The 19,797-nt window shown below is 35.8% G+C and overlaps 1 protein-coding gene and 1 non-coding gene across 2 annotated transcripts in view; one reads left to right on the forward strand and one right to left on the reverse strand.

Annotated features, from left to right (window-relative positions):
- Positions 1–19,797, forward strand: part of GPR158 (G protein-coupled receptor 158) — a 394,094-nt gene that overhangs the window by 121,136 nt on the left and 253,161 nt on the right. The gene's annotated exons all lie outside the window — the stretch shown is intronic.
- LOC117019257 (U6 spliceosomal RNA) lies at positions 14,820–14,926 on the reverse strand. Its single transcript, XR_004422456.1, has one exon. It is a non-coding gene; the product is annotated as a U6 spliceosomal RNA (small nuclear RNA).

Raw genomic sequence — 19,797 nt, forward strand, 5'->3', positions numbered from 1 at the left:
AAATTGCTGTTTGAAATGTTTAATTGAAACCCAATTCTAACTGAACCAAATGTTTTATATTTCTTTGGTTGTACAGGGGCACCAATGCACTGCACATTAAAAATAAAATTCTGTAATAAAAATATAACCAAAATATTAAAAAATGTAATGAAAAGAATATGGCATAATTAGAAAAAAGTAAAATGTTTATAATACCAACGCCCTCATAGAATTATCTTAATATTTGAACATTGTCTTCTGCATGCAGCCGTATTTTTAACATAATTGCAGTCATAGTATTCATCTTTACATGATAATTTTTGTATTGTGAATTGCCATATTTCTCCATCTCATAAAAAAAAGATTTATCAGCATACAAAGACATGCATAGTAGAACAAGGTAATATTAAACAAAAACGAACAGACAAAGAAAGAATTCAGGAGGAAGAGAGGGAATGGTAGAAAAAATAAGAAATGTGTAAGGTAATAAATAAAACATATGCCATTAGATTCTAAATGTAGGTCACAGAATTATCTTTGAATAGCCACACAAAGAGGGAAATGGGATCAATTCCTGATTTATGACATCTAATAGATTTAAAAAGACCAGTTGTTTAGGAAGAGCAACAAATATCCTTAATCCTGAGACCACAGAGAAATTTCTTTTATCATCATAAAGAGGATACAATGGCTTCAACATCACTCTGGTATCAAATATACCCATGAGTTTCATAGGGCTGCTTTATGTAACATACATTTTTATATATTCAGTGTTGGTAAGTACTATAGACCCAAAGTTAACATACCATAATGTATTTTAATGAAACATTTACATTAATAATTCTGTTTGCTTTAGAATTTAGAAAGTCTGTTTGAAATGAGCTGGTTGCTCCTTTTGTCTTGATAAAATCTGTCAAGATTACTTTGAATGGACACCTTTTTTTCTTTTCTTGTGGCTAAATTTTTCATTGATGAGCAGACAATTTAAAGCATTTAATTGACCTTTGATCTAGTTATGATTTTCAGTGCAACCTTCCTGTACTCCTTTTTTATTACTATTTGTTTAGCTCTGGACAATAGAATCTTTGAATGAGGGAGTAAAAGGTTTGGCAACCAGAAATAGATAGAGCTAAGTTTAATATAATGACTTGTGAAAAGAGCACAAAATTTGAGGTTGATAAATGAAAGAATGTATTTTAAAGGTATTAACCTAAATTGTACAAATTTGATCCAAATTTCATACAAAGAATTGCTTTTATCTTTCTATACATAGATGCACACGTGCATACACATACACACATACACACACATACACAAATATAAGAATAAGAAGAGAAAGAAATTTATTTCCTGGACAAAACTCAGTATTTTCCTGTTTAGACTGATTTATTTTCTCTGAGAACTACTATGTATTTGATACAAAAGACAGTTATTTGTCCAGAAGTATGTGGTTTATTAAGAAAGTAAACAGTGATGAATGATGATAAAAATTACAAGAGTTGTAAGATGATGGGAGAAATCATTCCCAGTGAGTTGAATGTAGTTTTTACCATCAGGAAATGCATGAGAGATTTGATCAATTACAAAGAGAGGAGACAAAAGGTATCTCTATTAGTAAAAATTTATCTGTGTTCTACCATTCCTGACCAAGGATATAAGCTCATTGATTTCTAAATGACCCCTTGAGATTTTGCAGTTCTTTCTTTGTGGATTAATTGTACAAGATACATCCTTCATCCACTGCTGCCTCATGAGCGTTCCTTTTCTAATAGAAAACAGAGGAATTTGCACAGTTATTTATTCTGAACTTTTAAACTTTTTCCTATTATGAAGAAAACCCTGCTATAGCATGGCTGCTGTGTGGAGTCAGGGGAGATATCCGACCATGAAACTGAGCTTGTTTTTGACTCTTCCACTTATGTAGTAGGTGTGGTCTGCCTGGGCTCAGTAGGTTTTAAATAAATGGGGATCATCTTCACACAGTTGTTAATCCCTGAAGATAAAGTAGGATATCACGTATCTAACACAATGTTAGTCTCTCAAAAAGTGATAGCCATGTTATTATTGCTGATGGTGTATTTTTTGAAGCAAATTGACAAAAATAGTGAGCAAATTTCTTGCAAAGTTCTTGTAGGCACCATGCTTTTCCAGGTAAATGTTTAGGATTGGAGAAAGAGAATGTTAGATGTCATTTCTTCATAGCCAGTTATGTTTTTGATTCTATGGATCATCCTGTCTCCTTGACCCTAGACTAGAGATTTTAATAAAGTTCTTTAATATTATAACTTCAAATATTTTAAATGATGCAGGTTTTCTTACAAATAAATTGATTTTCTCGTATCTTGCCATTGTTGCATCAACTACATTTATGTATGTATGTATGTATGTATGTATGTATGTATTTATTTATTTTTAAATTAAAGTTTATTGGGGTGACAATTGTTAGTAAAGTTACATAGATTTCAGGTGTACAATTCTGTAATACATCATCTATAAATCCCATTGTGTGTTCACCACCCAGAGTCAGTTCCCCTTCCATCACCATATATTTGATCCCCTTTACCCTCTTCTACCACCCCCTACCCCCCTTACCCTCTGGTAACCACTAAACTATTGTCTGTGTCTATGAGTTTTTGTTTCTCATTTGTTTGTCTTGTTCTTTTTTTGTATTTGGTTTATATACCACATATCAGTGAAATCATATGGTTCTCTGTTTTTTCTATCTGACTTATTTCGCTTAGCATTATAATCTCAAGATCCATCCATGTTGTCACAAATGGTCCTATTTCATCTTTTCTTACTGCCGAATAGTATTCCATTGTGTATATATATACCACAACTTCTTTATCCATTCATCTATCGAAGGACATTTTGGTTGTTTCCATGTCTTGGCCACCGTAAATAAAGCTGCAGCGAACATTGGAGCACACGTCTTTATGGATAAATGTTTTCAGATTTTTTGGGTCGATACCCAGGAGAGGGATTGTTGGGTCATACGGTAATTCTATTTTTAATTTTTTGAGGAAACTCCACACTGCCTTCCATAGCGGCTGCACCAGTCTGCATTCCCACCAAGAGTGTATGAGGGTTCCTTTTTCTCCACAGCCTCTCCAACACTTGTTACTATTTGTCTTGTTGATGATAGCCATTCTGACTGGGGTGAGGTGATATCTCATTGTGGTTTTTATTTGCATTTCTCTGATGATTAGTGATGTTGAGCATTTTTTCATATGTCTATTTGCCATTTGTATGTCCTCTTTGGAGAAATGTCTCTTCAGGTCCTCTGCCCATTTTTCAATTGGGTTGTTTATTTTTTTGTTGTTGAGTTAAATGAGTTCCTTGTATATTTTGGATATTGGCCCCTTATCGGAGGCACTGTTTGCAAAAATCTTCTCCCATTCAGTTGGTTGCCTCTTTATTTTGTCGATGGTTTCTTTTGCTGCGCAGAAGCTTTTAAGTTTCATATAGTCCCATTCATTTATTTTAGCTTTTACTTATCAACTACATTTATATTGCTGCTGATTAACCAATTGATAAAAGATGAATGAGATTCCAGTTATTTGAACCAAGGGAGGGACTGCTGACTTAAAGTAAGCAAATAAAACATCTTTAGCAGGAGGACAGTGCGAGAAACTTCATGCATCATCATCATTTAGCAGAATTTTTAAACAATATTATAATCATATCTCAGTACTCTCTTGTAACTCAAAGAAGGAGTGAAAATCCCTCTAAATCAACTTACTTTGCTCAGCAAGGTAATTTCACTTCGTAAGTTATCTTCTTGGTGAGATTTCAGAGTCGTGCTTCTGACTCACTGGGCTAGCTTTGATGATGGTGAGTCATTTCATATTTTCTGAGAATAAGGCTACCTGACTATCATTGCTTTATCTTTGGTTAGTAATGAATTGAGAAAATGCACCATCACAGGTGACAGGATAGATAAGAAGAGGGATATGGAAAGAAAAGCCAACCTCTATGATTTGGGTCTAATCTCATCTATCAGTTAAAGGGCCAATGATTTATGCAGTGAAAAAGATATTACACTAGCAGGTGTTCTAATACTTCCAAGAACTTCCTTCTTTGCCTCATGACTAAGAACAGGGAAGCAAAATTTTTGCCTTCGTAAAACATAAGTTCACACTGAGGCAAGATATTGGTCCTATCTGTGATTTATGTGATATCAGATTCTTGGTCAGGATGTCTAACTTATCAGATAAAGTTCTAGATGCATAAAAGGTATAAAAACAGAAAGTAAAAACAGGAAGACTCATTGACATCTGATAATATTCTAACCTCTATTGAGTTAATACTTGAAAAAGAAGAGGGCATAGGAGTGGACTGCTTTGTCACTGTTTCATTTGCAGATTTCCTTTACTTATGTATCCCTTTTTCAACCTACTCCTTTCTAGTCTTTCCCATGTCAATACCTCCCCAGGTCACCCACCTGTAGCTAAAATCCTAAGAATATAGTTAGCTTTTTTCTGATTACCTTCTCATTTTATTATCAACTTCTGTCTCTCCCTTCCAAGTACATCCTAAATCCCCGGACTTCTCATAATCTCCACTGTTAAAACCACAGTCCAAACCGTCAGAATGTATAATGTGGTCTTCTGTAGAGGCTAATGGGCAGCCCTACTCCACGCTTGCCCTGTCTATATTCTATTCACTCAGCCAGGGTAATCAATTGCAAGAAACACATCAGACTGTGTCTCACCTGCTCACAATCTCCCAATGCCTTCCCTTCCTTTTACCCTGCAAACAAAACTTGAAAAACCTCTTTCTGGTCTACTGGGACCTTTTTGTTCCTCAAACATGCTAAATTCTCTCCAGACTGAGGGTGTTTGCTTTGCCTAACATATGTACTCTTTCCAAAGCTGTCTTCTTCAGGTCTCTGCTCAGATATCAACTCTTCAAAGAGGCGTTTCCTGGCCATCTTTAAAAAATAACGTCTTAGGTCAAGGACATTGGGAGCAGAGCCTGCAATAAGTATTTTTGTGGAAGTCATTTACTGAGGGTGTGCTCTCAGGAGAGGAGAAATGTAGGAGAAACATGATAGGATAGGGGAACAAAGCGGAAAAAACAATGTGCGCTCAGCTGAGGCCTTGCTTCAGGCTGGTTGCGTGGGGAGCATTAGAGCACAAATCACATGATAGACTTTCCCACCTGAAGGCAAACAGACTGGCCATTTGGACACCATGTCAAGCAATCATTGGCTGCTCCCAGGATGGTGGTATTGGGCTGCTCCTGGATGAAGCAGCTCCCATTCAGTTGAGGGCGATGTTCTATAGAAGGAGGCAGCTATGAGCCCTTCGCAGCCAATACTCAACAGCAAGTGAGAGTGGGTGCTTCACCTGGTGCCGAGGGACCTGGGGGAATACCAACAACATCCCCTTCAAGTGGCCTCCTCAGTTATGTGCTCTGCTTAACTTTTCATTACATTTATTCTTACCTGTCATCATAGTATCTACGTGTGTGTGTGTCTCTATCTTGCCTTTCCAAGGTTAAAATAAAAACTTGACAAAGACAGGAATTTTGTCTTGTTTATTGCTATATTTCTAGGGCCTAGATAAGTACTCAATATATTAAAAGTATCAAATAAAAATAATCACGACTGACACTTATTAAGTGCTTACAACATGCCAGGTATTCATTCATTTAATTCTCATCATAATTTTGTAAAAAAAGTGACTATCATTATTCCCATTTACAGATGAGAAACTGAGGCAGAGGGCCTAAGTACCTTGCCCACTTAGTTTTTTAGGAACTGGTGATTCCATTGTTCAACCCTAGGCTGTTTCCTGCCTCCCGTGGACACTCATTGAATGCTGAAGGAATAAGTCAATTGAGTTCAACTCATCAGGCATTTTCTAGGTGTCAGCATAGTAATGGATTGGAAGTTCAGTAAAATTCATCCTTCAGTGTCTTTCTGTGCCCGTGTCTGTAGCACAGGCTTAGGTAGCAAAAGACTGGCATTCTACCTACTCTTCTCATTGCTATTACTTTAACCTCTATTTTTTTTTTTTTAGTTTCATGTGCACAAAACAAAGTAATACTTAGACATTTATCATTTATATCCCTCACACTGTGTGAACCCCCGTCCCCCCATCCACTACTCTGACATCGCACACAGCCATTACATTTCCACTGTCTATATTCCTAATGCTGTACTCCGCTTCTTGTAACTATATATATATATATATATACCCTTGCAGTTGACATACATTATTGTTCAGCTTCAGCTTCAGGTGTACAATGCAGTAATCAGGCATCTACATCATCCCTGAGGTGGTCTCCCAAATGGGACACGTGTCCATCGGATACCCTATGAAATCTTTACAAAATTATTGATTACATTCCCCAAATTGACTTTCGTAACCCCGTGGCCATCTTGTGGTTACTGACTGTTTTCTAATCCCCACACCTTCCCCCTTATCCCCACCCCGCCATTTAGCAACCCTCAGTTTTTCCTCTATGTCTCCGAAACTGTTTCCGATTAGTTCATTCACTTATTCTCTTCTTTAGATTCCACGTATAAGTGAGATCATATGGTATTTATCTTTCTCTGTCTGATTTATTTCACTTAACATAATGTTCTCTAGGTCCATCCATGTTGTTGCAAATGGTAAGATTTCTTTCTTCTTTATTAGCCTCTATTTTAATTAGCTCTTTATGGCTCAGTTACTTCTTTATTGTTTGATGTATTCCATATTTTGCCAGGAGTTGAAAGAACAAGATTTTACTTCTGGCTCTTACATTGCTATCTTTGTGGACCAGGACAACTTTTACTTAGTCTCTCTAGCCTCAGTTTTTTTTATTTGTAAAGTGAGAAGTTTGAGCCAGGTGAATAAATGTATGGGTCTGAGGCATATTAGTGTTTGATAATGGTCTTTAAGGTGTTCTATATGAATGAATTAATAGATTTGTAAATGAATGAAACAAATGTAAGTATCATTTGAGATTCCAAAGAATTGTTTTGGGCTGTTTTAACTCTTGGACCAGAAAGCCAGAAAGCATAAAAAGATATGGACCTAACCAGAAGCATAAGCATTTCTTACTGTTTTCAATATATGCTATCTGTTTCAGTTGTGTCACCTGGGTATCATTCAGAAACCAGGAAACATGCTCTGTTTTATCTCTTAATCCCCAATTTCCCTTCAGATTAATATCATCAAAGTTCAGAGGGACATACAAAATTTTGGGGTGAATCAGTGTAATGACTAGGCACATACTCTATGGAAAGAAAACTAGATTTGGAAGTAAGAGACATAAATTTAAATTTCTGTTTGTGTCAGTAGCTGTGTAATTGTGTTTTGAGATCCCTTCCGATGAACTGGCACATATACTGTAAGAACAGTGATCTCAGAAGTTTTCATATAACATTTGCTGTGTTGTACACATAGACTTGGAAGCCAGTTATACAAATATATGGGTTTAAATCCCATCCCTGCCCCTTAATACCTGAGGGCTTTGGGCAAGGCAGTTAAAATGTCTGAAACTCAGGTTCCATCTCTATAAATTGAGTAAATGTGAAGATATTACAAGAATTATGCCTAGCAGAGTTGCCAATTAATGTTTATAGACACTCAGTAAATGCTAGCTAATAACCACTACCACAAAAACAGTAATTTGGATTATACTCTGTAATATTAATAGGTTAATTCTTCCTGGACACTATTCCTATAATTTGGCTATGCTTTATATTAAAGCTTAATTCTAAGGTTCCAGATATTAGACTATCTGCTTACATTTAGCTGCTTTAATTTTAATTTCCTATTTTGTCTTATTATTGAATGTGTTTTTTAACTTAGCAACTTTTGACCTTGAATAGCGTTACCCAACAAAATAATTTTCAGAGCAATCTTTTAAAACAGTTTTTTTTTAAAAAAATTGATTTAAACTGGCACCATTATTTCATAAATAATTAATTTTGCCATCAAAGTAACCAAGTGCCTTTGCTTTATTGAAAGACAATTATTTTAAATTAACATGTGAATATATATTTTAAATCTAGAATGGAGCTTCTAATTCTCTTAAGGGTACAATACACGCTTGTTCTCTTAAGCAGCTTACAATACATTTTTGTCCCTCTCATTAATTTTTAAAATTTTCCCTTATCAGTTCAGCCAGAATTCTGGCTTTAAATGAAAAGGTGGGTTGTCCAAATCTTTGGATGAATCATAATCTTTGATATCCTGACCTGTGTATTTCTCAGCAGTTTTGCCTCTTTTTCTTCCTTCTTCTTTTGTTGAAAAAAATTTCTCTCAGTTACAGATCTTCTATTTTTCCCTACCTAGGCTTGAGCTCATTAAAATAAATTCTTTAGTTTGTCGTTTCCATTTTTCTGCTCTTGGAGCCCTTAATAAGGTTGCTAAGAAGATAAAATCTCCATGTTTGTTTATTTACCCTAATCAGAAAGAGCTGTTCACTTTAAGTTTCATTTCACTACTTAAATTTCTTTAGCTGAGCTAAGTGTAACTTGATGTATATATAGTACTTGCTTATTTTCTAGACTGTTTTGTCAGCAATGATTCAAGGTTGTAGTTAGCGTAATAATTTAAAAGCTTTCTTTCAGATTTGTTTTGCAAAACAGCTATATCCTTCAGTTGGAGTCGTTGAACGTATTTTCCACACAGATTTTTCAAATGACGAGTTTAATTTATTACATGTGGGAAGCATTCCATATCCGTTTCTATTGCTTCTGTAACAAATTACCCACATTTAGTGGTTTAAAACAACACAAATATATCATATTACACTTCTAGAAGTCTGGCGTTGATATCACTGGACTAAAATCAGGGTGTTTGCAGGGCTGCATTCCTTTCTGGAAACTGGATGGGAGAATCTGTTTTCCTTTCCAGTTTCTAGAGTCTGCATACATTCTTTGGCTTGTGGCCTGCTTCTTTTCTCTCCAGATATTTGCATCGCTCTGATCTTTCTTCTATAGCCATGTCTCCCTCTGAGTCTCTTCTTCTGCCTCCCTCTTTCACTTTCAAGGACACTTGTGATTATATTGTGCCCACCTGGATAATCCAAGGTAATCGCTCTATTGCAAAGTAAACAGTTTTAGCTCTATGGCAAACTATATTCCATCTGCAAATATATTTCCTTTCCCATGTAAAGTAACATTCACAGTTTCTAGGGATTAGGATTTGGGCATCTTTGTGGGGAACATTATTCTGTTTACCATACATTTAATTTTTTTTTCTTTGTTCCATTTGAGTATAATAAGGAAATTTGGCTTGGTAGAAAGTCTCACCATAACTTTCTTTGCTGACTAGATAAGAATGATTTTAATTAGGATGCAAATGTACCCTTTGGAAAGATTGAGAGTAAAAGTAGCCAATTTATCCTTCTAAATTGTTTTTATCCCCTGGTAACCCTTTCTGCTTCAAAGAAAGAAAAACATGGAAGTAAAAGGAACTTCAAGAGGGGGAGAGACAGAGATAGTGTGAGAGATTGTGTGTGGGGGTGGGCAGAGGTAGGAGAAAGAGAGACAGAGACTATTAAACAAGGGTGGATCACACAGCAGAACTAAAACCAATTGCATTCATTTGGTTTTGTCTAAATGAGGCACAGTCAGACAGGACAGAGTGAAAAACATGACTTTCTCAGGTGGAGGCTGAGACTAATGTGGTTTAGTGGGATTTGAGATTATCTCATTCAGCTATTCTTTCCAATTTTCACCCATTTGTGTGCTATCAACATAAACTTTATGATACTTATATATGGTTATACCTTCCATTGTTAATCCTTTTAAAATATATTATGGGAAATTAGAAAAATGTATGTGTATCTATGAATTTGAGAGTTGACAAGGGGAGGAACTGTTTAGAAATAGTGTTTCTCAATAAAATATTTCAGTTAATAAAAAATGATGTCACATTCCTTAATCTCTCCATCTCTAAAATGATGACCTTTTAAGATCCTAGTTCTGCTTTAAAAGTCTGGTCCTGGCTATTCATTAGAAATGAAACAGAAAATGTCATTGTCTGGGCTCTATCTCCAGAGATATTGATTTAATAGGTGAAATTCCTCAAATTTTATTTTGATTCTGTATTCTTTCCCCAGATAAAGATGTTCAGGCTGAAAGTTAAAGTGAATACTAGTAAAGAAAAAAAAAAAGAAAAACCCAGACTGAGTGAAGAGCTCATAAGTGAACATTTATTTGCTTTGGATTACTTCTTGTTCTATTAAATCATATCTTATATGTTGGGATTTTGAGGGATTTGTGAAAAATTGGAAAGATATTAGAAGACTGGAGGAAACGGATGTCTTGATTTTCAGAAAGGGACAGTAATTGAATACTATGTATTGCAAATTGATAACCTTTGGCATTGATTTTTAAAAATGAAATTCTAGAATAGATTTTAAAAATCGACTTTATTGAGGCATAATTTCTGTATAATAAAATACATTTAAAAATTATTCATTTATTTTTTTCAGTTACAGTTGACATTCAATATTATTTTATATTAGTTTCAGGTGTACAACATAGTGGTTAGACATCTGTATAATTTATGCAGGGATTCCCCCGATTAGCCTAGTGGGCCCCTGGCACTCTACATAGTTTTTGCAATATTATTGACTACTTTCACTGTGCTGTATTTTACATCCCTGTGTCTATTTCATAACTACAAATTTGTATTTCTTAATCCCTTCACCTTTTTCATCCAGCTCCCTAAACCCCTCTCCCCTGTCAACCATCAGTTTGTTCTCTGTGAGTCTTTTTTGTTTTTGTTTTTGTTTTTTGTTCATTTATTTTGTTCTTAGGATGACACATATAAGTGAGATCATATGGTATTTGTCTTTCTCTGTTCTGACTTATTTCTCTTAGTATAATACCCTTTTGGTCCATCCATGTTGCAAATGGTAAGATTTCATTCCTTTTTACGGCCGAGGAATATTCCATCATGTATATGTGCTACCATTTCTTTATTCAGTCATCTATTGATGGGCACTTAGGTTGCTTCCATAACTTGGCCATTTTAAATAGTGCTGCAGTGAACATAGGGGTGCATATATCTTTTCAAATTAGTGCTTTGGATTTATTTGGATAAATACCCAGAAGTGGAATTGCTGGGTCATAAACTAGTTCTATTTTTAATTATTTTAATTAACTGTTTTCCATAGTGGCTCTATCAATTTGCCATTCCACCAACAGTGTATGAGGGTTCCCTTTTCTCCACATCCTTGCCAACAATTGCTGTTTGTTGATTTATTGATGATGGCCATCCTGACAGGTGTGTGGTGATACATCATTGTAGTTTTAATTTGCATTTCTCTGATGGTTAGTAACGAACATCTTTTCATATGTCTATTGGCCATCTGTATGTCCTCTTTGGAGAAATGTCTGTTTAAGTCCTCAGCCCATAATTTAATTTGATTGATTGTTTTTTTCTTTGGTGTTGGGTTGTATGATGTTTTTTGTTTTTTTTTTCAAATAAACTTTCTATATTAACCCCTTATCAGATGTATCATCATTGGCAAATATCTTCTCCCATTCAATAGGCTGTGTTTTCATTTTGTTGATGGTTTCCTTTGCTGTGCAAAAACTTTTTATTGATGCAGTCCCATTTGTTTATTTTTAATTTTTTTCTCTTTGCCTGAGGAGATAGATCACAAAAAAATATCACTAAGAGCAATGTCAAAGAGTTTACTGCCCACGTTTTCTTCTAGGAATTTTATGGTGTTTGGTCTTCCATTTAAGTCTTTAATTCATTTTGAGTTTATTCTTGCATATAGCATAAGAAGGTGGTCCAGTTTCATTTTTCGCATGTATCTGTTCAGTTTTCCCAACACCAATTTTTGAAGAGGCTGTCTTTACGCCAGTGTATGTTCTTGCCTCCTTTGTCATAGATTAAGATCATTTAGGCATGGATTTGTTTATGGGCTCTCTATTCTGATTCATTGATCTATGTGTCTATTTTTATGCCAGTACCATGCTATTTTGATTACTATGGTCTTGTAGTATAGTTTGGTATAAGGCAGCATGATGCCTCCAATTTTGTTCTTTCTCCAGATTGCTGTGGCTATTCAGTTTCTTTTGTGATTCCTTATGAATTTTAGGATTATTTGTTCTAGTTTTGTAAAAAAATGCCATTGGTATTTTGATAGCAATTGCATTGAATCTTTGGGTAGTATGAACATTTTACTTTGGGTAGTATGAACATTTTACTGGTGTTAATCTTCATATCCATGAGCATGGTATATGCTTTCATTTACCGTATTTGCCATGTATAATGCACACGTTTTTGCCCAAATTTGTGAGGGAAAAATAAGGATGCACGTTATACATTGGGAAGTACTAATTCCGTATCTATATAAATGTTTTTAATTCTTTTATTTGTGCTGAGTTAAAAGTGTAACTCTAGAAATCATAATACCCTGGAATATGATAATCAGATTTTTTAATTTATGACAAACTTGCAACAACAAAGAGTTCATGGCCTTCTATGATATATAAATACTGTAAATTTCTTACCAGTACATAAAAATTCTTGTACCTTGTATCTGTTCTTGTGTTTTCTAATTGTTACATAAAATTTCTTGTACCATGATATGTTAAAAACTAAATGCTAAAATTCCTTTATAATACAAAAAACAAGTACTTAAATGTAAACAAATAAAAATTGAATTAAAATATTAAAATGAAAGATGTTTCCCCCTGAAAGTTTGGGCCAAAAATGTGGGTGTGCATTATATATGGGAGCATATTATACACTGCAAAATATATGGTATTTATATCTTCTTCAATTTCTTTCTTCAGTGTCTCATAGTTTTCTGAGTCTTTTACTTACTTTGTTCAATTTATTCCTAGCTATTTTATTTTTTCGATGTAATTGTAAATGGGATTATTTTCTTAATTTCTCTTTCTGATTATTCATTATTGGTGTATAAAAATGCAACTGATTTCTGAATATTAATTTTGTATCCTGCTACTTTACTAAATTCCTCAGTTCTAATAGGTTTTTGGTGGAATCTCTTATGTTCTCTCTCTATATATTGTATCATGTGATCTGCAAATTATGACAGTTTTACTTCTTCTTTTTTCATTTGGATGCCTTTTATTTCTTTTTCTTGTCTGATTACTGTGTCTAGGACTTCCAGTACTATGTAGAATAAAACTGATGAAAGTGGGCATCCTTGTCTTGTTCCTGATTTTAAGGAGGACTTTTTAGTTTTCCCCTGTTGAATATAATGTTAGCTGTGGGTTTGTCATATATGGCCTTTGTTATGTTGAGATATGTTGCCTTTGTTCCCAATTTGCTGAAAGCTTTTACCATAAATGGATGCTGGATATTCTCAAATGCTTTTTCTTCATCTATTGATATGATCATGTGATTTTAATCATTAATTTTGATTATCTGGTATATCACATTAATTGATTTGTGGATATTGAACCAGCCTTGCATCCCAGAAATGAATCTCACTTGACTGTGGAGTATGATCTTTTTAATGTATTGCTATATTTGATTTGGGAATATTTTTTGAGGATTTTTGCATCTATGTTCATTAGGTATATTGGTCTATAGTTGTCTTTTTTCCTGTAATGTCTTTGTCTGATTTTGGAATCAGGGTAATGGTGGCCTGGTAAAATGAGGTTGGGAGCCTTCCCTCTTCTTGAATTTTTTGGAATAGTTTGAGGAGAATAAGTGTTAAATTTTTTTTGAATGCTTGGTAAAATTCACCTCTGAAGCAATCTGGTCTAGGACCTTTGTTTGTTGATTGCTGATTCTATTTTATTAGTACTAATTGGTCAGTTCAGATTTTCTGTTTCTTCTTGATTCAGTCTTGGAAGATCGTATGCTTCTTGGGATTTTTCCATTTCTTCCAGATTGCCCAATTTGTTGGCGTATAATTGCTCATAGTATTTAAAAAAAATTTTTTTTGTATTTCAGTGGTGTCCGTTGTCACTTCTCCTCTTTCATTTCTGATTTTATTAAGGTCCTCTCTCTCTTTTTCTTGGTGAGTCTGGCTAAAGATTTATCAATTTTATTTATCTTTTCAAAGAACCAGCTCTTGGTTTCATTGATCTTTTTTATTGTATTTTAGACCCTATTTAATTTATGTCTGTTATGATCTTTATTATTTCCTTCCACCTACTCATTTTAGGTTTTGGTTACTCTTCTTTTTCTAGTTCCTTTAAGTGTAAGATTGGATTGTTTATTTGAGATTTTCTTGGTTCTTGATGTAACCCTTGATGAAATTGCTCTGAATTTCCCCCTTAGGACTGTTGAGCTATGTTCATAGAATTTGGGTTGTTGTGTTTCCTTTTCACTTGTCTCTAGGTATCTTTTGATTTTTTCCTTGATCTTATTGTTGGCCCATTAATTATTTAGTAATGTGTTATTTAGCCTCCATGTGTTTGTGTGTTTTTCAGTTTTTTCCTTGTAATTGATTTCTAGTTTCATTCCATAGTGGTCGGAGAAAATACTTAATATAATTTCAGTCTTCTTAAATTTATTGAGATATCTTAATGTGGTCTATCTTGGAAAATGTTCCATGTGCATTTGAAAAGAATGTGAGTTCTGTTTTAGGGTGAAATGCTCTAAAAATATCAATTAAATCCATCTAGTGTAGTTTGTCATTTAAGGCTAGTGTTTCATTTTTGATTTTTTTTCCAAATGAAAAAAACACATGATTTTTTTTATTCAAGGAGTACATTATTTATATTTTTAGCGTGAATACATTTCTTTAATTTAAATTTAAATAAATTTAAATCTGATTGTTTATCCTGATTTTATCCTATATCTACACATTGAATCAGTAGAAACATGAGAATTTCTCTAAAAAAGGGAGTTATAAATTGAAAATACAGATCTTTTTCAGTTGCTAGTCTATGAAAAATGGAACACTTCACTAATTTGTGTGTCATCCTTGCACAGGGGCCATGCTAATCTTCTCTGTATCGTTCCAACTTTAGTGTATGTGCTACCGAAGCAAGCACATCCTTGTTGATTTCCTATCTGGAAGATTTTTCCATTAGTGTCACTGGGGTGTTAAAATCCTCTACTATGATTGTGTTACTTTCGATCTCTTCCTACTATGGTTGTATTACTTTTGATCTCTCTCTTTATGTCGATCAATATTTTCTTCATATATTTAGGTGCTTCTATGTTGGGTGCATACATGTTTACAAGTGTTATATCTTCTTCTTGGATTGATCCTTTTATCATTATGTAATGTCCCTCTTTGTGTCTTATTATAGCTTCTTTATAGTGTCAGAGCATACTGAGTCCAGGTGCTGCCCACCTGGAACCAGCGTACCTCTGAGAGTTGTCCAAGAAAGAGTGCAATACAGGCAGGGGTGGCTGCTCACTGAGAAAGTGCCTCAGGCATTGCATGAGTTGTCTGAGGCAGCATCCAGGGAGTCACTAGGATGGAGCGAGCATAGTTTACCAGGCCAGTGCAGGTTCATATGTGGTCATTTGGGGGAGGGTTCAACACAGGAAAGATGGCGCCTGCTCACTGGCTGCACAGGAACAAAATTCTACACAGGGAAAATTGTGACTGTCCCTCTAGTTCTTGTCCTGAAGCCACATAACTCAGTATCTCCCTGTATATTTCTGATGCCTCCTGAGTCAATGTCCCTAGCCATAGCCCAGGGTGAGTTCCTGAGAGTCAGTTTGTGCATGGGCCCTTTATGAGGACATCTGGGTTTCCCGCAGCTTTCTGCCCCACTTAGACTGTCAAAATCCCCACTGTTTTTCTCAGACAGATGTAGTGGGGGCTTCTCATGCCATCACCAGTACTCTGGGCTGGGGAGCTGGGTGTGGGGCTGGGGTCTCTCACTTCAGGAAGGAGCTCTGTGGCTGAGATATCCCTCCTGATTCTCAACTGCCGCATGAAGTTTTGTGGCTGGCCTGTTTCTCATTTCTGCCCCTCCTACCAGTCATATTGTGGCTTCTTCTTTACATCTTTAGTTATAAAACATCTGTTCAGGTAGACTTTAGATGGTTCTCCAGGTTGATTGCTCTCTAGCTTATCATTGATTTGGAACACAGTTTGGGCTTTGTGGCAAAACTGCTCAAAACAGGAGCTCAAGTCAGTCATCTTCTCTTGTCCCTCACAAGTGATGTCTGCCTGGTCTGGATCAATCTCAGGCTTCATTTGTCCTCTCTTTTCCCCTCACATGGCTAATGCCAGCAATCCAACCCCGGAGTGCAGAAGCAGTGAGCCTGGTGCAGTGACATTGACACACAGAAGAATCGGGCCATCCCACCTCCCAGCCAGCCAATAAAATAGATTTTAAGATCATGTACTTTTGACAATGATATATACCTGCGTAAGCACCACCCAGGTGAAGATGTATAGAATTTTTGTCTGTCAAGAAAATCTTCTGGTATTCCTTTGCAATCAAATTCTCCCACCCGTTGTGCCAGGTAATTACTGATCTGATTTTGTCACTATAGATATTTGTTCTAGAATTTCATATAAATGGAATCATATAGTACATACTCTTTTGTGTCTGGGCTTTTTGTTAAATGTAATGTCTGTAAGATTGATCTATTTGTCACACCTACCAGTAATTTCTTCCTTTTCATTGCTGAGTTGTATTCCGTTGGAAAGCCCAAGATATTTCCTTAATCACTAAATGGGCATGACTCAACATTGAAACTCTGCCTCTCCTGTGAATCTTGTTGGAAGCTTTCTTTTGGGCTTTGCTAGGTGGGGTCCAGAATACATCTTACTCTTAGACAGGGGTCAGCAATTTTTTTCCTTAAGTGTCCAGATAGTAAATATTTGGGGATTTTTGAGCCACATATGGTCTCTGTCACATATTCCCTTTATTTTTTTTTTTAACCAAACCTTAAATATGTTTAAAAAACTCTTAGCTCACTAGGCATATAAAAACAGGCTGCAAGTAGGATATGGCTTTCAGGCTGTAGTTTGTCAGTTCCTGCCTTGGGTCAGTGCCAGACAATAGAAATTTCTGTGATGATATTTGCAGCTGAGCTGTCTGTTATGGTGGCCACTGGGCACATGTGGTTATTGAGAACAGAACTCTAGCATGAATTTGAAAAACTATTTGTGAACAACTTCAAGAGGAAACATAAGAGAAACAGAGACTCTATTAAACAAGGGTGATACATTCAAAGATGATACCAAAACAAGTACTGCAAAAATTATACAGGCTATTATATTTCTTTGATTCAGTTCCTGGTCTGCTAGATGAATAAAATGCAGCAATCCTAATACATGACATTTGGGAAAGCCTTTCATAATAGCCTCATGTCAAAATGGAGAAATTAGATTTAATTAAGGACAGTTAAAGATTCTTAATTGGTAATTGGTTGTAGCAATCAGGTCAAAGCTTTGGTACTGTGAATATCAATTCATGGTGCGCTATTAGTTGCTGTGCTGTCCAATAAGCAAGCACTAGCCACATGTAGCTATATAAATGTAAATTAATTAAAGTTCAATTAATTTCTGTTCCTCAGCTGCAATAGCCACATTTCAAATGATCAATAACTACATGTGGCTTGTGGCTGCCACATTGGATAACAAAGATTTGGAACATTTCTATTATCATAGAAAGCTTCATTGGACAGCACTGCCAAAGAGAGGTCTCTAGGAGGCACGAGAAAGCACTCTGTCCTTAATTATGTTCTCCGGCATTTTTATCATCACTTAGACAAAGATTACACAGATAAAGAGAATGTGATTATATAATTTATAGATTTATAGACAAAGCTGGGAAGGAAAATAATTATAAAATGACTGAATCAGCTTCCCAAAAGATTTTGACAGCATCTTTGGAGTAATAGTATCTCAAACTGTTAAATAATTAATACATAGTGTATGAAAAATCTGTTTCTTGGCTGAAAAAAATAACTAATTCTTTGTGAGTCAAAATGCATCTCAGCTTATTAAAGGCTCTGAGATATCCTAGATTAAGTCAATATGTTTGATTTTCTTTATTAACCTAGAGAGATGGATTAGACCTAAAAAGATAAAGTTTAACGAGTATAAAAGGAAAACCCTGCCTTTTAGGTATTTATATTATTTGTTGGAAATACAGGAATAGTGAGATCTAGCCTGGAAGCAGCCTGTGTGTAAAGGGCTTGTGGATTTTAGCCAATTATAGACTCAGTAGAGTCAGTAATGTAATTCCCTCCTCTCCTGGCAAGAAGCTATTTTGGTTTAGGCTACACCCATACATGTGTAGAGGTAACACTGAAGAGTTAGCACTATGTTATTTAATTCAGTTGTGAGTGCTTCATTGGCACTTTCTAAGCAGGTTCATGTTCATTCCTTATAGTGGACTTTCTCAGGAATTTTCATGAAAAGAAAGGGCATGGCAAAAAAAAGTGAACAATCACTGTGTGACAGAGAGAGCTTACATGTGGAAATAGTTGGCTTAAAATCTCAAATTCACAATTTGGTAAAGTTGTTTACCGTAGCAAGTGTCCCAACCCTCTAGGTCTCAGTTTCCTTAACTAAACAATACTAGGTACTGTTTTATAGTATTATCCTCAGGGATAACTACACTCAAGAGTACAGAAAGAAAGGGTTATGTGAGATAAATATTTCTTTTTATACACAACTGGGGTAGCCAGATGGGAAAATTGAAGAGGTGTAAGGTGTTTCACCTCTTGCCTAACACAGTGTTTCGGGTTGCCGGTTCCAGGAGAAGAAGGCCAAGTTCGTATACCACTCTTACCATCTGTATGACCTTGAACATGCTACTTACGTGCTCTGTGCCTGTTTTCATGTGTGTGAAAGAGGAATGAAATAGAATGTGCCTCATGGGGCTGTTGTGGGCTAACATAGTTATCTCATGAGTGGCACTCGGGCAGAGCCTGGTCCAAACAGCTAGTGCCTGATGGAGGTTTTAGCTGCTATTGCACAGGTAAGCTGAAGCCTAGCCTTACTGTTGGCTCACTCTTGTGTCCTCCACTTACTGATATTCCTTCTATACTAATTTCTTTCAACCAAAAAAATACATACCTGTTCTCTAAAGCTAGAAAGAGATTTCTTGTGAACAAAAATTGTTGATTTAAAATAATAGCCCTCTCTGTTTACCATGTGGCTAACACTATTATCGTAAGTTATCTACAGAAAAAATATGTCTCGTCTTTAATTGGAAAGTTTGTAGTAACATCTAAAAGGAAGGGAGGCAGGGAGGCAGGCAGGAATAGCTCTTTCCCTGACGCCGGGGTGTACCACGAAGGCTGAGACTTGGGTGCATTCAAGATTTGGCTCCACTGCCATCGCCGAGGGAGGCTTGGCTGCAGGAGGTGCAATGGACATTAATACTGCTTTACCAGAGGTGCTGAAGATGGCCTCGCATGTGGAATTCGGGAAGCTGCCAAACCCCTAGACAAGCGCAAGACCATCTTTGTGTGCTTGCGTCCTTCTGAAAACATTTTAATGAAGCACAGTTTCAAAATAATCATCCTGTTCAGTACTTTGTTGCCTCCTTGACCCTGTCTCCCTGTAGAACTTCTTGGTAAGGTCAACTCAGAGAGAGGAAACTGGTTAACAGAAATCAGCTTATGATACTTCAGAAGCACTGTGATAGCAAATCTGTCCCACTTAGGTGGGATGTGTTATCTCTTTCCTCGAAGAATGCTGTCCCTTAAACCTAGCACTGCATGCTTAGATCATGAACATTCAATAGTTCATTCACCAAGCGTTTAAGTCATGAAGCACAGTTTCAAAATAATCATCCTGTTCAGTACTTTGTTGCCTCCTTGACCCTGTCTCCCTGTAGAACTTGTGCTAAGTGCTAGGGATACTAAGAAGAGTAAGATCAAATCACTATTTTCAGGGAACTCAAAGTGTAGATGGGGGCAATACATAAGCCAATAGATA

This window comes from Rhinolophus ferrumequinum, assembly GCF_004115265.2.
Source record: "Rhinolophus ferrumequinum isolate MPI-CBG mRhiFer1 chromosome 5 unlocalized genomic scaffold, mRhiFer1_v1.p scaffold_110_arrow_ctg1, whole genome shotgun sequence".
In the NCBI taxonomy this organism is placed as follows: Eukaryota; Metazoa; Chordata; class Mammalia; order Chiroptera; family Rhinolophidae; genus Rhinolophus; species Rhinolophus ferrumequinum.